At 42.5% G+C, this 18,249-nt stretch overlaps 1 protein-coding gene and 1 pseudogene across 1 annotated transcript in view; one reads left to right on the forward strand and one right to left on the reverse strand.

The window, feature by feature from the left end:
- Nucleotides 1–18,249, reverse strand: part of LOC148420587 (membrane-spanning 4-domains subfamily A member 12-like) — a 99,827-nt gene that overhangs the window by 58,227 nt on the left and 23,351 nt on the right. The window lies entirely within an intron of this gene.
- LOC148420588 (uncharacterized) lies at nucleotides 136–3,590 on the forward strand (annotated as a pseudogene).

Consider the following 18,249-nt stretch of genomic DNA (forward strand, 5'->3'; position numbering starts at 1 on the left):
CAGTACTGATTTCTATCGCTGTGTTTGCCGCTATTATGGTGTTATGTGGATGTTGCTGTATTCCATGTATCAGATCATTAACTGTTGAGACAATTGAACGCACGTTGGGGCCACTCCCTCCACGTGGCCAGTACGATGATCCCTCAGAAGGACCCCCAGGAGGCGGAGACAGCTGTGGCCCTCCGGGAGTCCAGGATGTGAGTATGTGAAGGCGGCCTCAGGGACCTGAGGCCATTAGGAGGGAATGAAATTTTGTACTGATTTTCTACTAGAATTAACTTTTTTACTGATTTTTAATTTTCGACTATTTTTTAATTGTTTGCTGATTTTTAGCTTATGGCTATTGATTTTTAGCTCGTGTTTAACAATAAAACAAGGTATTCGAGTGATGACCTCAGTCGTCTGAGGTCATGAGAGGGAATAAAGGAACATAAGAGTTTGAGCTTAAAGTAGTTCATTAGATGTTGCTACATTCTGTGTATGAGAGTGTGAGACTGTAAAGTGAACAAAACAGAATGTGTGGTGCAAGGGAGTGTAAGAATGGAATGCTTCAGAGCAAACGGTGCGAGTCGCGGGGCGGATGCAGGGACAAGATAACCCAGAGGTACCTGGTGGGAAACAACTGTGAGGAAAACTACAACCAGGAGGAGTAAGCAAGCGATTCTGCAGGGGAAGAAAGACCAATGAGAGCAAGCTAAAGTTAAATGCAGTATACACATAGCCAGTAGAATAATGCCAGGATGCCTTTGTTGCTGTGCCATTTGCATATTGTGTAGTATAACTCATTGCTGGGCAACTCGGATGGGGAGTACATCTGCTGGTGGCAACAGAGGCGTACAGGGCTGTAATGAGAGGGACCCGAGTCCCAGGTGCTTGTATTAGATCTGTGTGTTAGGAATAAATCCACTCGTGCGTGAAAATGCCAGCTTCCTGATACCTTTCTATTGCAGAACGAGTGCGCAAATTGTTGGATGAGTGGCAGTTGGGTAAGGTCACAAATTGGAGTTAGATTACTAACTTGAGTTTATGTTGATTTAGAAATAAATTCCAACATCACATATAACTCATGAAGAAACTTACATAAATGAAAAGGTTTTGTCACAAAAATGAAAAAACAAAATACATTTCTGAATAATTTGAGGACAAGTGTATGTATATGCAGTATATATTACAATATATAAGCCTTTATAAATAACAAATCAGCATAATTTATGATTCTTGGAGGCCATCCATCCATCATCATCTTCTGCTTATTCGGGGTCAGGTCGCGGGGGCAGAAGTCTCAGCAGGGATGCCAATACTTCCTTCTCCCAGGCCACTTCATCCTTCTCCTCCAGGGGAATTCCCAGGCATACCCAGGCTAGCCAAGAGACATAGTCTCTCTAACATGTCCTGGGTCATCCCCGGGGCCTCCTCCCAGTGAGAAATGCCTGGAACACCTACATGGGAGGCATCCGGGAGGCATCCTAAACAGATGCCTGAACCACCTCAACCTCCCAACGAGGAGGAGCACTGGCTCGACCCTGAGTCCTTCCCGGATGACGAAGCTTCTTACCCTATCTCTAAGGGAGGAAACTCATTTCAGCCATTTGCATCCGGGATCTCCTTCTTTCGGTCACGACCCACAGCTCGTGACCATAGGTGAGGGCAGTCGTCGATCAACAGGTATATTGAGAGCTTCGTCTTTTGACTCAGCTGTCTTCACCATAACACACCAGTAGAGTGTCTGCAACACAGCAGACGCTGCACTGATCCACCTGTCAATCTCCCTGGACCCCAGCCTTTCCAAATTAAACAATGGTTGTCTACTAATTTTTTGGTTCTCAACGTCAAGTAAAACTTTTGAGTTATGATGAATGTACTATAACCCAAAGTAACACAGCAGAAAGCGTTGGTGCAATATTGACTGAATTATTTTTCAAATGCACATCAGTGCTCCCATTTGCTGGTGTCCTTGCGTCCTATAAGCATACTTTCAAATCAATGTGTGTCCACTGGATGCAACATTTTTTGTAGTTGTGTGCAAATAAATTGTTTCACATAAGGATGATTGATTTATGACTTATGATTTAAATTGGTTTAAAATGTCAATTGATATTGAAAGAAAAAAAAAATCAATACGCTTGCTGATGCTTCCGTACTTTTTTGTTTTGTTTTTCTGTCCGCTTCCGCACTATGTCGGAGGCATGCTGTGCAATGACGTCTTCATGTAGCCTGTCCTGGAAAAGAGCAGCAAGCTGGCAGCACGATGCACTCAAATAAAACAATGGAGGAAATCCAATCTTATTGAAAGCAGCCTTACCCACAGGACACTCTGTTTTGAAGCATCACTAATTACAATTCCTCTCAAACGTATGATGCGTTAAAGAATTTATCACATGTAGGTAATTGGACAACCTGTGCATTGCAAATGATACATGCGAAAGAGCGATTCCAGCGAATAATGACAACGGGAAATTATAACGAATGGAGACGGATTTGGAATATTAGTAGCAAATTTTGGTTACAGTTACACTCGGAGTGAACAAAGTGCAACAGTACGTATTGTACTGGGTATTGGACTCCGTACAATGTGTCTACTGTTATAACGATATGTAAGTATCAAGTATTACCAGTGATTACTGCTACAGGGTTTTGGTTTTTACATCTGGATGGAGAGTGGATGGATGTGGAAACAAATACAACTTATGAGATGAAAATGTGTGACGAAACAGACAGAGGAATGGCGTGTACATTACAACAGGGACACAGTAATCCATGTTTAACCGACTCAGAGGTTGTACTTTGTGATTGGACTAGGGAGCCACGAAGGGAGATGTTGTGGCAAACTGGACCACATGCTCTATGTGTGGCAACAATGCAAAATCATTCACAGGTACCATCAGTTCCTTTCGTTGGTTGCTTATATAATGTGCACCTATGGCATTGGGGAAACCAGACGTATTGTTTGACGAATCACTCTGTGTCTAATCGGCTGACACAAGTGCAATGGGTTGTACTAAAGAATCCCTGGAACCTCTCACTGGAGCGTTTCAAATGCGCATTGAAACAGTCCACTGAAATTCAGAAAATTATACAGTCACATACGTCTAACATCTCCAAACTCATGGTGTCCACATTAGTAGCCAGCGGACGGGTACAGCATGCTGCTAAAATAGTACAACAGTCCTCAGCCCATCACTGGTGGGACATCTTTTCAGGGATGTCAGTCACTGCTAGGAGGACTTTGGTGCCCCCTCTGATTCTGTTGGTTATTGTAATAGTATTGCTATCAATATGTAACATGCTAACGTGTATCTATGTAAGACGTATCCGAGCTGAGGTGGAGTGGGTGATTATGCAACGCATGAGATGATTGTACACCTTGACATACGCAACGGACACTTTGGTGTCGAGATCTACACTGTTAAGTTCATGCCTCATCCCACTCATGTATACATTTATGCTAGATGGCAAGGATATTTAACACATCAATATATTCACCGAAACCTAACGTTGCAGGAAGTATGGTCCATGTTCTTTCATGATATTTTTGAACATACGGGAAATGAAATAGTGTTACCATCAACGTTTGACGGGTATATCAACTATGTGAAGCCTCAAGAGTGGAATGAGAGGAATTGTAATTAGTGATGCTTCCCATAGCCGTTGAAAACCCAAATATATTGTGCAACCATGGTTATATAAGCTGTTTTTCACTAACTTGTTTTTGGTCAGGACGATTTGACCGTTTTACTATCTTGTTTCCATAACAAAGAAAAACATTGTTGTGGGAAGTTGACAGGTATTATTGTAAAAGATGTTTTCATGAAAGGAGAACATTATTGAGCAAGATGTTTCTCAGAGCCTGAAGGACACACTTAAGTGTCAATATCAAATCGGGAAACAGGTGTTGCGGCACCAGGGCGGACGGGTAGGCCACCTGCCCTTTCTCGTGCACGCAACTAAAAAATACAAAAGAGAGATGCAGCGTACAAACAAGTAGAGTCTGCTGCGGGTTGCGTACGGACGCCCAGCCGGTTGACAAGCGGAGCTCTGCTTGGGTGTTGGCTCTCCACCTTCTCGGCATAGGTAAGAGGCTCATATGATGATTTCACGCAATGTCAACTGTATTTGAGAACTTGCATTTGGTCAAAATAAATATGCCAGTTATTTGGGCTAAATAGCATTTGGGAACATTGGTCTTTTGTTGAGTGTTGTCTTTGTCTCCTGAGCGCCGACCGGCACCGATCCTTTCAACAAAACATTTTTGGCGTTGTCGGCAGGATTCGTGCGGGCTACGCGCGGGAGATAAAAACAGGATGCGTTGTTTTAGAAAGAGAAATAAGGGTGCGGAAGAGGCACCAGAGAAGGAAGTGGTGCCCGGGTGGGAAGGCATCACTTTCCGAGAGATAGAAGCTGTCTTACGGGAGCGTGGGGGACGCCCTGGACCGTGGACAGGAGTGAATCCCGCCGCCACTCCGCTGGCATTGCGTGATATGTTGAAGCGGGTGGAAGTGGATGCTCGTGCTCCGCTGGGAGGTACGCTGCAGATGTTGTGGATGTATGCGGAAGCTTGGAAAAATTGTGTGTTGGAATTAGATAAAGTTAGAAGCGCAGAAAATCAAAAGGCGCAAGAGGTTATCCAGCTAGAGCTTATAGTGAAAGAATTAAAGGAGAATTTGGCAAAGAAGCAGAGTATAACAGAAAAAGCTGTTATGCATATTTCCCGAGTAGCGCAAAGAGGGCGAAAGAAGAAACCTCGTAAAATAGAGCAAGCGCAAATCCGTTCATTTACCACTGGGCTATCAGTGCAGTGGAATCCGGAGGAGTGGAACGGGGATGTGTGGGGAGATGATGATGATGATGAGAGCGAATGTGATAGAGGCATAAGACCGGGCCCGCCACCACAGAGTGGGTTGTATCCCTCGTTAAAGGGGTTGCAGATACACCCTATCACGCGACGAAAAGAGCAGCGATGTGTGATACCAGATCGAATCCAGGATCTGATGGGGGCGGACGGTCAACCAATTCTGGATGAAAATGGCGAGCGAGTGCGAGGGCCGGTCCCACAAGCGCAGCCAGAGCCAGAAATTTTCATGACTAGAGAAGATTATACACGGGAAGAGATATCTCATATTGTGACAAGGTATCGTCAGAAACCGGGCGAACCGATCGATGTTTGGCTTATTCAATTGATAGAGGAAGGAGCTGATGCCGTTAATATAGATACTGGAGATTATCAGCGGTTCGCAGCGCTTTCCAACGATAGTCAGCTAAATGTGGAATTCCGGGGAATGTGCAGAGCCATGGGCGGTGATGGAGTGCTCCCTCTCTCAGCCTTATACGGGGCAGCCGCGCAGATGATATTTCCATCATATCAGGACTGGCCAGAACTGAGAGGGTAATGGTCAACTATTAGGGATGCAGTGATGAGACTGACACGGCTGTGTATGAGGCACTCAATTTCGAGTGACGGCTCTGTGGAAATAAGAGATGGGGAGGTCCCAAAAATGATCCGGGATGAGATAATACGTGATGCTCCCCCCCATTATAGAGCGGCGGTAATAACTATCTTGTTGGGAGCCGCTGACTTGACATTCTCGATGGTAAAAAGTAGGTTGGCAGAGTTAGCAACGCTCGGAGACTGGTCTAACGTGAGCACGCCGCGTGATCGTGAACCACGTGAAAAAACGAGGGAAAATAGAGACAAGTTTCCGAAAAAGGGAAAACCTGAGGGAAGTAGAAGTGAAATGTGGAGGGCACTAATTAAAGCAGGGGTTCCAGCTGAGGAAATTGACGGGGTGCCTACGTCAGCGCTTGCTGAAAAATGCAGACAGAAGGGACTGCAGGGTAGATGTTTCTCCGGAGGAGGCTTTCCTCAAATGACGATGGGCGTGGCCGAGTTAACCAGTATGCTCAAAGAGTTGATAAAGCTCCCTCCCATTGTCCCTCCCAGCACTCCTCCTATTGCACCTCCCTTACCACGGGAGGAGGAGGAGACGTCATCAAGCGAGGAGGAGGAGGAAGTGAGGCAAGTAGCAGCAGTGCAGCGACGGAAGAAGGGGAAGAAAGGCAAAAATAAACGACGCTATTATGATGATGACTAGGATGAAGGCCAAGCCCTAGTAGCTCGTCAACAACCTGCTCAACGATGGTCTACCAGTGATATTAGACCTCATGTAAGAATGGAAATTTATTGGGATAAATCAGTTCAAACAGTAACAGCGTTAGTAGATACTGGAGCGGAGGCCTCAATAGTTTATGGAAATCCAGAAAAAAATGAAAGGACCCCTAGTACCATTAACAGGACTAGGAGGAAAAGTGATTTATGGAAAACATGTAAATTTACCTTTGAAAATAGGAAATATGCCTATAAAAACATATAGGGTGATCATAACCCCTATCCCAGAGTGGATAGTGGGCATGGACATATTAGCCGGAATGACACTTTATTTGACAGCCGGGAGATTTGAATTCGGAGTAAATCCACTGAAAATGCATGCAATATTGGTGGGTAAAGTAAAAATGCCACCTTTTCCGATACCACAAGCTACACAGGTAGTTAGTCAGAAGCAATACCGAATACCTGGAGGACAGGAAGAAATTTCAGCGACCATTAAAGAATATTTAGAAGCTAGTGTATTGAAAACAGTGACAACAAACTGGAACAATCCGTTGTGGCCAGTAAGGAAATCAGATAATTCTTGGAGGATGACAGTAGACTACAGAGGATTGAATAAACACACACCTGCATTGACTTCCGCGGTGCCCGACGCAGTGACAATTGTAGAACGAGTGCAACATCATCCCGGAACATTGTATGGGGTCATAGATTTGGCTAATGCATTTTTCGCTATTCCTATTCCTGAGGATAGGTTGGATCAATTTGTGTTTACCTGGGAAGGGCGCCAATACATGTTTACCAGACTACCACAGGGTTATTTATATAGCCCCACAATCTGCCACCGGGTGGTAGCAGAGCACCTGGATAAGCTAAAAGTTCTCAAGGAAATAATGATCTCACATTATATCGATGACATACTAGTGCATTGAACGAGCGAGGAAGAGGTGAAGGAAGTTCTAGGACAGCTAATACAGCACATGAAAGGCTTTGGATGGGAAATTAACCTGGCAAAGGTCCAAGGACCTTCGCAAACAGTGGAATTTTTAGGAATCATCTGGAACAAAGGGGAAAGGGAAGTCACGGAAAAAGCTAAGGCTAAAATTGCTAACTTTCCAGTTCCACACACCAAGGCAGATGCTAGGAAATACATCGGATTGTTTGGATTTTGGAGGAATCATATTCCTCATTTGGGACAGATACTTCAAGCTCTCTACAAATGCACTAGGAAAAAGGAGGACTTTAGTTGGGGAGAAGAACAACAGCGATCATTTGAAATGGCAAAGGAAGCAATACAGCAAGCAGTGTCACTGGGAAAAATGAAATCGGGACCGGTCGGATTGCAGGTGTCGGCGTTGAATGAATACGCTAATTGGAGTTTGTGGCAAAAGCAAGATAGGATTCGTAAACCCTTAGGATTCTGGTCGAGGAAACTCCCAGAAGCAGGCCTAAGGTACACAACTTTTGAAAAGCAGCTATTAGCATGCTATTGGGCATTGGTTGAAACCGAGGCTCAAACGGTGGGCCACGAGGTGTTGATGAGAACACATATACCGATTTTGACATGGGTTAAAGGTAACCCGACGACACATAGGATAGGAACCGCACAGGAAGCTAGTATTATCAAATGGAAATGGTATGTGTCAGAGCGAATTAAAATAGGGGAAAAAGGAGTCTCTATGTTGCATGAACAAGTTGCAGATGCTCCGGAGGATGGAGAGACGCCGTTTGAGGTACATCCTCTCGAAGAGTCTCCAGTAAAGGCAGGAAAACGATGGGACGACCTAGATAAAGAGGAAAAAGAGCGTGCTTGGTTCACTGATGGGTCGTGTCAATACATTGCTGGTAAACGGCGATGGAAGGCAGGTGCGTTCAACCCACAACTCGGACAATCACTAGAAGAACTAGGATAAGGAAAGAGTAGTCAATGGGCTGAATTGAAAGCAGTGCACATGGTAATTATGTAAGGAGGGCCGCAAGGACTCTGCATATTTACAGACTCGTGGTCAGTAGCCCAGGGGCTTCTTATGTGGATGCATGTGTGCATGTGGATGCGCACACTAACAGAGAAGATTCAGAAGCTCTCTATAACAAGGCTGGAGATCAGCTAGTAAAAATCATGACTGAAGTAAGAGAGTCTAGCCCAGGGTTAGCTAGATGGGCGCATGTTAAAGCAGGACATTGGGGGATACAAGGGACTCTCCATTGGGCTCGAGACAGGGGCATAGATCTGAAGTTCGATGATGTCAGAACCGCTATTGCAGAATGTGAAGAATGTCAACATCAGAGGCGAGGTGTTCCTCAGCATGTGACAGGACAGCTACACGGGGGTAAAACCTCCGGACAGATCTGGCAGATGGATTTTGTTGGACCACTGCCACAGTCGCAGGGTTGTAAATATGCCTGTACCGCAGTAGACACATTTTCAGGGGTTCTGGTTGTTCATCCATGTAAAACAGCAAAACAACGAAGCACAATACAATGTTTGGAAGTAATACAGAGGTATTATGGAACACCAGTTCAAATCCAGACGGACAATGGAACGCACTTCACAGGAAATGTGGTGAAAGAGTGGGCAAAGACTCACCATGTGGAATGGATCTTTCACATTCCCTATTATCCGCAGGCTGCTGGGCTAATAGAGCGAATGAATGGAATTCTTAAGGAAACGTTGAAAAAGCTATCTCGAAACAGAACGCTGGACAAATGGTGCAAAGACTTGCCCGAGGCAGTGAATCAGATCAATAATAGACCGCTTGGGGCGGGAGTAACGTCCCTAATACGAATGATAATGGGGGAACCGGTACAAAATTCCAATGGGGAAATTAAAATGTGGAAAATTGATCCTCAAGCCGAAATTCCTGTACGAGCTACTCCAGGCTCAGCGGGATTAGATTTGAAAATCCTGACAAACATCACTCTGGTTCCCAACGAAATCCAAATATTAAAAACAGGATTGGGGCTCCAATGTCCACCAGGGACATATGGGCACATTTTACCACGAAGTAGGTTATCCCTAAAAGGGTTAACAATTCAGGCCGGAGTAATTGATGCGGACTATCAAGGAGAAATTGGGGTGGTATGCAAATTGTTAGCAGAACAGCCCCTTACATTGGAAAAAGGGGACAAAATTGCTCAATTGGTAGTGAAACCTTGCCTTGTAACCAAGGTAAAAGAAATACCTAAACCTGTGGTGATAACTACTAGAGGGGAGGGAGGATTTGGCTCCACTGATTTGGCAGGGGCAAAAGTTTGGGTAAAACAGCCAGACGGTCCTCCCTGAGCAGCAGAAATTATAGCACAAGGGCAAGATGCTACTGTGAGCGTCTTATATCCCGGAGAGGAAAAATTGATAAATGTACCGGTGTCTAAATGTTATGCAAGAGAGAATTAATCATATGTTTGTAGTATGCACTATTTGTTGTAATACAGATGCCGTGGTGGTGTTTGCTGATTGGAAGACCATCATTGGAGAGGCGCCATGGCCGGACCAGGGAGGAACGAGGGTCCAGGAGGTGGCAGTGTCGTCTGCTGGGTCACGTGTATCCTTGTCCTTGGTGCCATGGTCCAACTTTGCTGCGCAATGACAGAGGGTGACAAATTGGAGTGGATCCAGCGGCTCCACATAAGATGGAAAAGCAGTACCCGAGACCGCACTCAAAGAAACTACACCTGTCCAGCTTACCACGCCTGCTACGTGGTAAACGTCACCAGCAATTGCCAGATGTGGAAATGCAGAAGGTGTCTTGCAGGAAAGGACATCCCGGTGGTGGAACAAGGATGCAACTTAACCGTCACTACAGTGGTACCCATCTGCCACTTCAACAGGATGACCAGGGACTGCTACGAGCACTACGGGACGAGGTGGACGATTACCGTAGAAGAAACCCAGTTTTTCTATGACAACACTGAAATCTCGGGACGGAACACATTTTTGTATATAATATGGGTGATACCTGGGAAACCTAATGCTAAAGAACACACATAGCACCAATATTGGATACCTGTACACACATGGCACAAGCTAGGGTTAAGACCCGAGTGTACTGGGAAATAAAATTCCCCGATATACCACACTGTACACGAAAACGTAGAGCTTGGTATGATACTCTCTTAGGAGGAACGGGAACACTGTATGGTGTGGCTTATGCTGCAGATAATGAAGTAACTAGAACAATGTTATCTAACACAGGGCAACATGCGTCAGAGGCTATACATCAGGTAGGGTATGGCTTCCAAAAGCTATGGTAGGGCAATTGGAAAACACAAATGTTTGGAAAAAGGCATTTACATGGGAGTCAAAATCATGGAATGAAAGGTTGTTTTGTTGAAAGGATCGGTGCCGGTCGGCGCTCAGGAGACAAAGACAGCACTCAACAAAAGACCAACGTTCCCAAATGCTATTTAGCCCAAATAACTGGCATATTTATTTTGACCAAATGCAAGTTCTCAAATACAGTTGACATTGCGTGAAATCATCATACGAGCCTCTTACCTATGCCGAGAAGGTGGAGAGCCAACACCCAAGCAGAGCTCCGCTTGTCAACCGACTGGGCGTCCGTACGCAACCCGCAGCAGACTCTACTTGTTTGTACTCTGCATCTCTCTTTTGTATTTTTTTAGTTGCGTGCACGAGGAAGGGCAGGTGGCCTACCCGTCCGCCCTGGCGCCGCAGCACCTGTTTCCCGATTTGATATTGACATTTAAGTGTGTCCCTCAGGCTCTGAGAAACATCTTGCTCAATAATGTTCTCCTTTCATGAAAACATCTTTTACAATAATACCTGTCAACTTCCAACAACAATGTTCTTCTTTGTTATAGAAACATGATAGTAAAACGGTCAAATCGTCCTGACCAAAAACAAGTTAGTGAAAAACAGCTTTTATAACCATGGTTGCACAATATATTTGGGTTTTCGACGGCTATGGGAAGCATCACTAATTACAATTCCTCTCACACTCTAAAGCCACACTGCCACAAATTCAAATGCAATGTTTCACTCTGTAGCTAATAAACAAAGTTAGAGGTGATTGTGCAAGCCTTAAAAGTGGATTTTTTTCTTTCGTGGCTCCTGCTCATGTTAAAGTTGTCATTAATCATAGGAAATAGGATCTATTTAGTTGGAATGCGGCTGTTAACAGATCAACAACTATCCTTCCGCGCGAACATGACTTCAATGAGCTACCCAGGAACAAATATTTGGACAGAAAGCAAATGGTCAGTGAGCAACACAACACAAAATTTTAGCATGTCAAACAAATAAAACAGAACAAAATAAAATACAAAACAATACTAGAGCTGCAAGTAGCTATAAAGGGCCCTCGCAGACCTGTGCACGTTGGGGTATGAACAGGTCGGGTATGAACAAGGACTATGAATGATGAAAAAGTAGTTGTAGATGACTTCAGTGCAGGACTCTTACCAAATATGTAAAATTTAGACAAGGTGGGACAATGTGGGTGGAGTTACTGCAGCTTCTATTTATCCAATTTTGTGACTTTCAATGCCATATAGGCCACACCCACTGTCGAAACATCGTACTGATTTGTGGAGGGCATAAGGCATGGCCACTGGCTTTTCAGAAAACATTTAAGGGATATCACTTCAAGGGGCTCAGCAGAGTACATAAAAACATTAAGGATTTGCTATATTTTTTGCTGCCACTAGGTGGCGCTCGTACTATGATTAAAAAATAGGCTAGTAGGTGTGTTTCACATTGGACTCCCATCCCATATACGAAGTTTAAAAAATACCAGATCGTCTAGGTCCAATTACAGCAACTTTTACCGTTTTCGCGAGACATGGGATTTTGAGTTGGCATAGAGGCAACGCCCTTTATTGAAAAGTCATAAAAGTTGAGAACCTTAATGTTCCAATGTGTCATAGCTTTTCTGACCATTTTTTAGTTCATTTAGTCAAACAGGCATTTCAGAGTACATAAAAGTATAAAAAATGAGATTTTTGTCCGCCACTGGGTGGCGCTGTAAATGATTTGAAAGTTTATTACATAGCTGTAGTATTGCATGACTTTTAAAGGCCCAGGAAAGTTTCAGATGGTTTGAAGCTGTCATAGCTGAGTTAATAATATTTTTGTCACTCTTGGCGAAGGAAATATTAAACATAATTTGAAGCTCCGCCCCAATTTTTTATGTCAAGAGATCTTCACGATATTTGGACTATGTGTGCCCCTCAGTTGGATAATGATTCATGCCAAAGTTGAAGGTAATGGGGTGAATTGTTTAAGAGAAAAAGGCACTAGTTTGAGACCAGCTAATGTCTAAGAATGGGACAAAACTGCACATTAAAATAAATCATAACAATTTTTCTGTACATCCTAGCACATCACTTCTATTGACTTTTTTGTAGGTCTTGCAGTCCTTCATTTGCCTACAAAGTTTCATAGCTCTAGGTCAAACCAAACAGGATTGACTGTAATCTTTCGACTAATGACATTTTTTGCAGCCACTAGGTGGCGCTAGCTTTAAACTGGAATATATTTTTGTCGATATGTTCAGGAGAAAATTTTCATCCAATGTGTGAAATTGTGAGAAGATCAGATCATCTGGGTCAAATTACAGCAACTTTTACTGGACAGATAAAGCTTCGGATTGAAAATGGTCGTAGAGGCCACGCCCATTATCGAAACTTTGTAAAATTTGGTGGAGGTCAGCAAGGCTGTCTAGAAACTTTGCAGACTTAATTTCAGCGATATTACTTCAAAGGGCTCAGCTAAACACATAAAAACGTTTAAAAAATGCTATATTTTTGGCTGCCACTAGGTGGCGCTCGCACTATAACAAAAAATACGTTGATAGGTGTATTCAGCATTGGAAACCCATCAAATATATGAAGTTTAGAAACGATAAGACCATCTGGGACCAAACACAGCAACTTTGTTCGTTTTGGCGAGACATCAGACTGACATTTTTGTTTGCCACTAGATGGCCTTATAAGCAATTGAAGATTTTGTTAAACACTTGTGTTAAGGGCTTAAGTCTTCATGTGTATTTGAAGTTTCAGATTTTTCTAAGCTTGTAAAGCTGAGTTATAAAGGTTTGTTTCACATGTGGCAAAGTAATCATCAAAGGCATAATTTGAAGCCCCGCCCCCAACATATTTGATGGCGGATCATCACGAAAATTTGAACAATTGTGCCTCACAGTCAGATAAAACATCACAGCAAATTTGAAGTCGATCGGGTCAAGCGTTTGGGAGAAAAAAGGAGCAGTTCGGGACCTGCAAATGAGCAAAAACGGGCCAAAAGTGCACATTCAAAAATTCATAACTCTCTTTCTGTACATCTGAGCATATGGCTCGCGCTGACTTTTTTGTAGGGCTCGAGGTCCTACATAAGGCTACAAACTTTTGTAGCTCTAGGTCAAATGGGCCGGGAGTAAGAGGCTATTTTCCACTCATAAGGCCATTTTGGGGCCAATTACAGCCACTTTTTTCATTTTGGCGAGTCATCTGACTTTGAGGTGGCGTGCAGACTACGCCCATTATCGAAATGTCGTAAAATTTTAAAACCTTAATATTCCATGTCTTAATGATATTCTGACCAATTTTCATTTGTTTTACTCAAACAGACTGAGCACAATACATGAAAGTGTAAAAAATAACATTTTAATCAACCACTAGGCGGCGCTAGTAGGTATTTAAAAAAACTTTTTTCAAAGGTGTTAAAGACATAAGTTTCCATGTATCTATGAAGTTTTAGATTTTTTTAAGCTAGTACAACAAAGTTATTTAGGTTTATGTCACTCTTGGCGAAGGAAAAATTGAACACATAATTTGAAGCCACGCCCCTATCATATATGTCAGCGGATCTGCACCAAATTTTGCCCACTTGTGCCCCTATGTGTGAATATGGACCACAGCAAATTTGAAGGTGATTGAGTAAAGCGTTTAGGAGAAACAAGGAGCAGTTTGGGACCTGCAAACGTGCAAAAATGGGCCAAAAATGCACATTCAAAAATTCATAACTCTTTTTCTGTACATCTGAGCACATGGCTCACGCTGACTTTTTTGTAGGTCTCTAGGTCCTACATATGCCTAAAAATTTTCGTAGCTCTAAGTCAAACGGGCCGGGACCAGGTGCACTTTTTCAACCTTGGGTGGCGCTGCAGAGCCATTTTTTTTGCATTGTTTTGGGAAACACAAAAATATCCAATTTTTCACCGGGCCCGACAAATGTGCAAATTTTGGTGACTTTTCGTGCATGTTTAGGCCCTCAAAAATGGAAAAGCGCTGCACAGTAAATAATAATAATAATAATAATAATAATAATAATAACTAGAGCTGCAAGCAGCTATAAAGGGCCCTCGCAGACCTGTGCACGTTGGGGTATGCACAGGTCGGGGTATGAACAAGGACTATGAATGATGAAAAATTAGTTGTAGATCACTTCAGTGCAGGACTATTACCAAATATGTAAAATTTAGACAAGGTGGGACAATGTGTGTGGAGTTACTGCAGCTTTCATTGTTCCAATTTTGTGACTTTCAATGCCATATAGGCCACACCCACTGTCGAAACATTGTACTGATTTGTGGGGGGCATAAGGCATGGCCACTGGCTTTTCAGAAAACATTTAAGGGATATCACTTCAAGGGGCTCAGCAGAGTACATAAAAACATTAAGGATTTGCTATATTTTTTGCTGCCACTAGGTGGCGCTCGTACTATGATAAAAAATAGGCTTGTAGGTGTGTTTGACATTGGACTCCCATCCCATATATGAAGTTTTGCAAACATCAGATCATCTAGGTCCAATTACAGCAACTTTGACCGTTTTTGCGAGACATCAGACTTTGAGTTTGCATAGAGGCCACACCCTTTAATGAAAAGTCATAAAAGTTGAGAACCTTAATGTTCCAATGTGTCATAGATTTTCTGACCATTTTTGAGTTCATTTAGTCAAACAGGCATTTCACAGTACATAAAAGTATAAAAAATGAGATTTTTGTCCGCCACTGGGTGGCGCTGTAAATGATTTGAAAGTTTATCACATAGCTGTATTATTGCATGACTTTTAAAGTCCCAGGAAAGTTTCAGATGGTTTGACGCTGTCATAGCTGAGTTATTAATATTTTTGTCAACCTTGGCGAAGGAAGTATTAAACATAATTTGAAGCTCCGCCCCCATCTTTTCTGTCAAGATATCTTCACGATATTTGGACTATGTGTGCCCCTCAGTTGGATAATGATTCATGCCAAATTTGAAGGTAATGGGGTGAATCGTTTAAGAGAAAAAGGCACTAGTTTGAGACCAGCTAATGTCTAAGAATGGGACAAAACTGCACATTAAAAAAATTCATAACAATTTTTCTGTACATTCTAGCACATCACTTCTATTGACTTTTTTGTAGGTCTTCCAGTCCTTCATTTGCATACAAAGTTTCATAGCTGTAGTTCAAACCAAACAGGATTGACTGTAATCTTGCAACTAATGACATTTTTTGCAGCCGCTAGGTGGCGCTAGCTTTAAACTGGAATATATTTTTGTCGATATGTTCAGGAGAATATTTTCATCCAATGTGTGAAATTGTGAGAAGATCAGATCATCTGGGTCAAATTACAGCAACTTTTACTGGACAGATAAAGCTTCGGAATGAAAATAGTCGTAGAGACCACGGCCATTATCGAAAGTTCGTAAAATTTGGTGGGGGTCAGCAAGGCTGTCTAGAGGCTTTTCAGACTTAATTTCAGCGATATTACTTCAAAGGGCTCAGCTAAACACATAAAAACGTTTAAAAAATGCTATATTTTTGGCTGCTACTAGGTGGCGCTCACACTATAGCAAAAAATAAGTTGATAGGTGTATTCCGCATTGGAAACCCATCAAATATGTAATGTTTAGAAAAGATAAGACCATCTGGGTCCAAATACAGCAATTTTGTTCGTTTTCGCGAGAAATCAGACTGACATTTTTGTTTGCCACTAGGTGGCCTTATAAGCAATTGAAGATTTTTTTAAATACATGTGTTAAGGGCTTGAGTCTTCATGTGTCTGTGAAGTTTCAGATTTTTCCAAGCTTGGAAAGCTGAGTTATAAAGGTTTGTTTCACATGTGGCAAAGTAATCATCAAAGGCTTAATATGAAGCCCCGCCCCCAACATATTTGATTGCGGATCGTCACGAAAATTTGAACAATTGTGCCTCACAGTCAGATAAAACATCACAGCAAATTTGAAGTCGATCGGGTCAAGCGTTTGGGAGAAAAAAGGAGCAGTTCGGGACCTGCAAATGAGCAAAAACGGGCCAAAGGTGCACATTCAAAAATTCATAACTCTCTTTCTGTACATCTGAGCATATGGCTCACGCTGACTTTTTTGTAGGGCTTGAGGTCCTACATAAGGCTACAAATTTTTGTAGCTCTAGGTCAAATGGGCCGGGAGTAAGAGGCTATTTTCCACTCATAAGGCCATTTTGGGGCCAATTACAGCCACTTTTTTCGTTTTGGCGAGTCATCTGACTTTGAGGTGGCGTGCAGACTACGCCCATTATCGAAAAGTCGTAAAATTTTAAAACCTTAATATTCCATGTCTTATTGATATTCTGACCAATTTTCATTTGTTTTACTCAAACAGACTGAGCACAATACATGAGAGTGTAAAAAATGACATTTTAATCAACCACTAGGCGGCGCTAGTAGGTATTTAAAAAAACTTTTTTTACAGGTGTTAAAGACATAAGTTTCCATGTGTCTATGAAGTTTTAGATTTTTTTAAGCTAGTACATCAAAGTTATTAAGGTTTTTGTCCCTCTTGGCGAAGGAAAAATTGAACACATTATTTGAAGCCACGCCCCTATCATATATGTCAGCGGATCTGCACCAAATTTCGCCCACTTGTGGCTCTATGTGTGAATATGGACCACAGCAAATTTGAAGGTGATTGAGTAAAGCGTTTAGGAGAAACAAGGAGCAGTTTGGGACCTACAAACGTGCAAAAATGGGCCAAAAATGCACATTCAAAAATTCATAACTCTTTTTCTGTACATCTGAGCACATGGCTCGCGCTGACTTTTTTGTAGGTTTCTAGGTCCTACATATGCCAAAAAATTTTCGTAGCTCTAGGTCAAACGGGCCGGGACCAGGTGCACTTTTTCGACCTTAGGTGGCGCTGCAGAGCCATTTTTTTTGCATTGTTTTGGGAAACACAAAAATATCCAATTTTTCACCGGGCCCGACAAATGTGCAAATTTTGGTGACTTTTCGTGCATGTTTAGGCCCTCAAAAATGGAAAAGCGCTGCACAGTAAATAATAATAATAATAATAATAATAATAACTAGAGCTGCAAGCAGCTATAAAGGGCCCTCGCAGACCTGTGCACGTTGGGGTATGAACAGGTCGGGGTATGAACAAGGACTATGAACGATGAAAAAGTAGTTGTAGATGACTTCAGTGCAGGACTCTTACCAAATATGTAAAATTTAGACAAGGTGGGACAATGTGGGTGGAGTTACTGCAGCTTTTATTGTTCCAATTTTGTGACTTTCAATGCCATATAGGCCACAGCCACTGTCGAAACATCGTACTGATTTGTGGAGGGCATAAGGCATGGCCACTGGCTTTTCAGAAAACATTTAAGGGATATCACTTCAAGGGGCTCAGCAGAGTACATAAAAACATTAAGGATTTGCTATATTTTTTGCTGCCATTAGGTGGCGCTCGTACTATGATAAAAAATAGGCTTGTAGGTGTGTTTCACATTGGACTCCCATCCCATATATGAAGTTTTGCAAACATCAGATCATCTAGGTCCAATTACAGCAACTTTTACCGTGTTGGCGAGACATCAGACTTTGAGTTTGCATAGAGGCCACGCCCTTTAATGAAAAGTCATATAAATTGAGAACCTTAATGTTCCAATGTGTCATAGCTTTTCTGACCATTTTTGAGTTCATTTAGTCAAACAGGCATTTCAGAGTACATAAAAGTATAAAAAATGACATTTTTGTCCGCCACTGGGTGGCGCTGTAAATGATTTGAAAGTTTATCACATAGCTGTATTATTGCATGACTTTTAAAGGCCCAGGAAAGTTTCAGATGGTTTGAAGCAGTCATAGCTGAGTTAATAATATTTTTGTCACTCTTGGCGAAGGAAATATTAAACATAATTTGAAGCTCCGCCCCAATTTTGTATGT

This window comes from Hippichthys cyanospilos, chromosome 7 (assembly GCF_059441005.1).
Source record: "Hippichthys cyanospilos isolate Australia breed blue-spotted pipefish chromosome 7, RoL_Hcya_1.0, whole genome shotgun sequence".
NCBI classification, from domain to species: domain Eukaryota; kingdom Metazoa; phylum Chordata; class Actinopteri; order Syngnathiformes; family Syngnathidae; genus Hippichthys; species Hippichthys cyanospilos.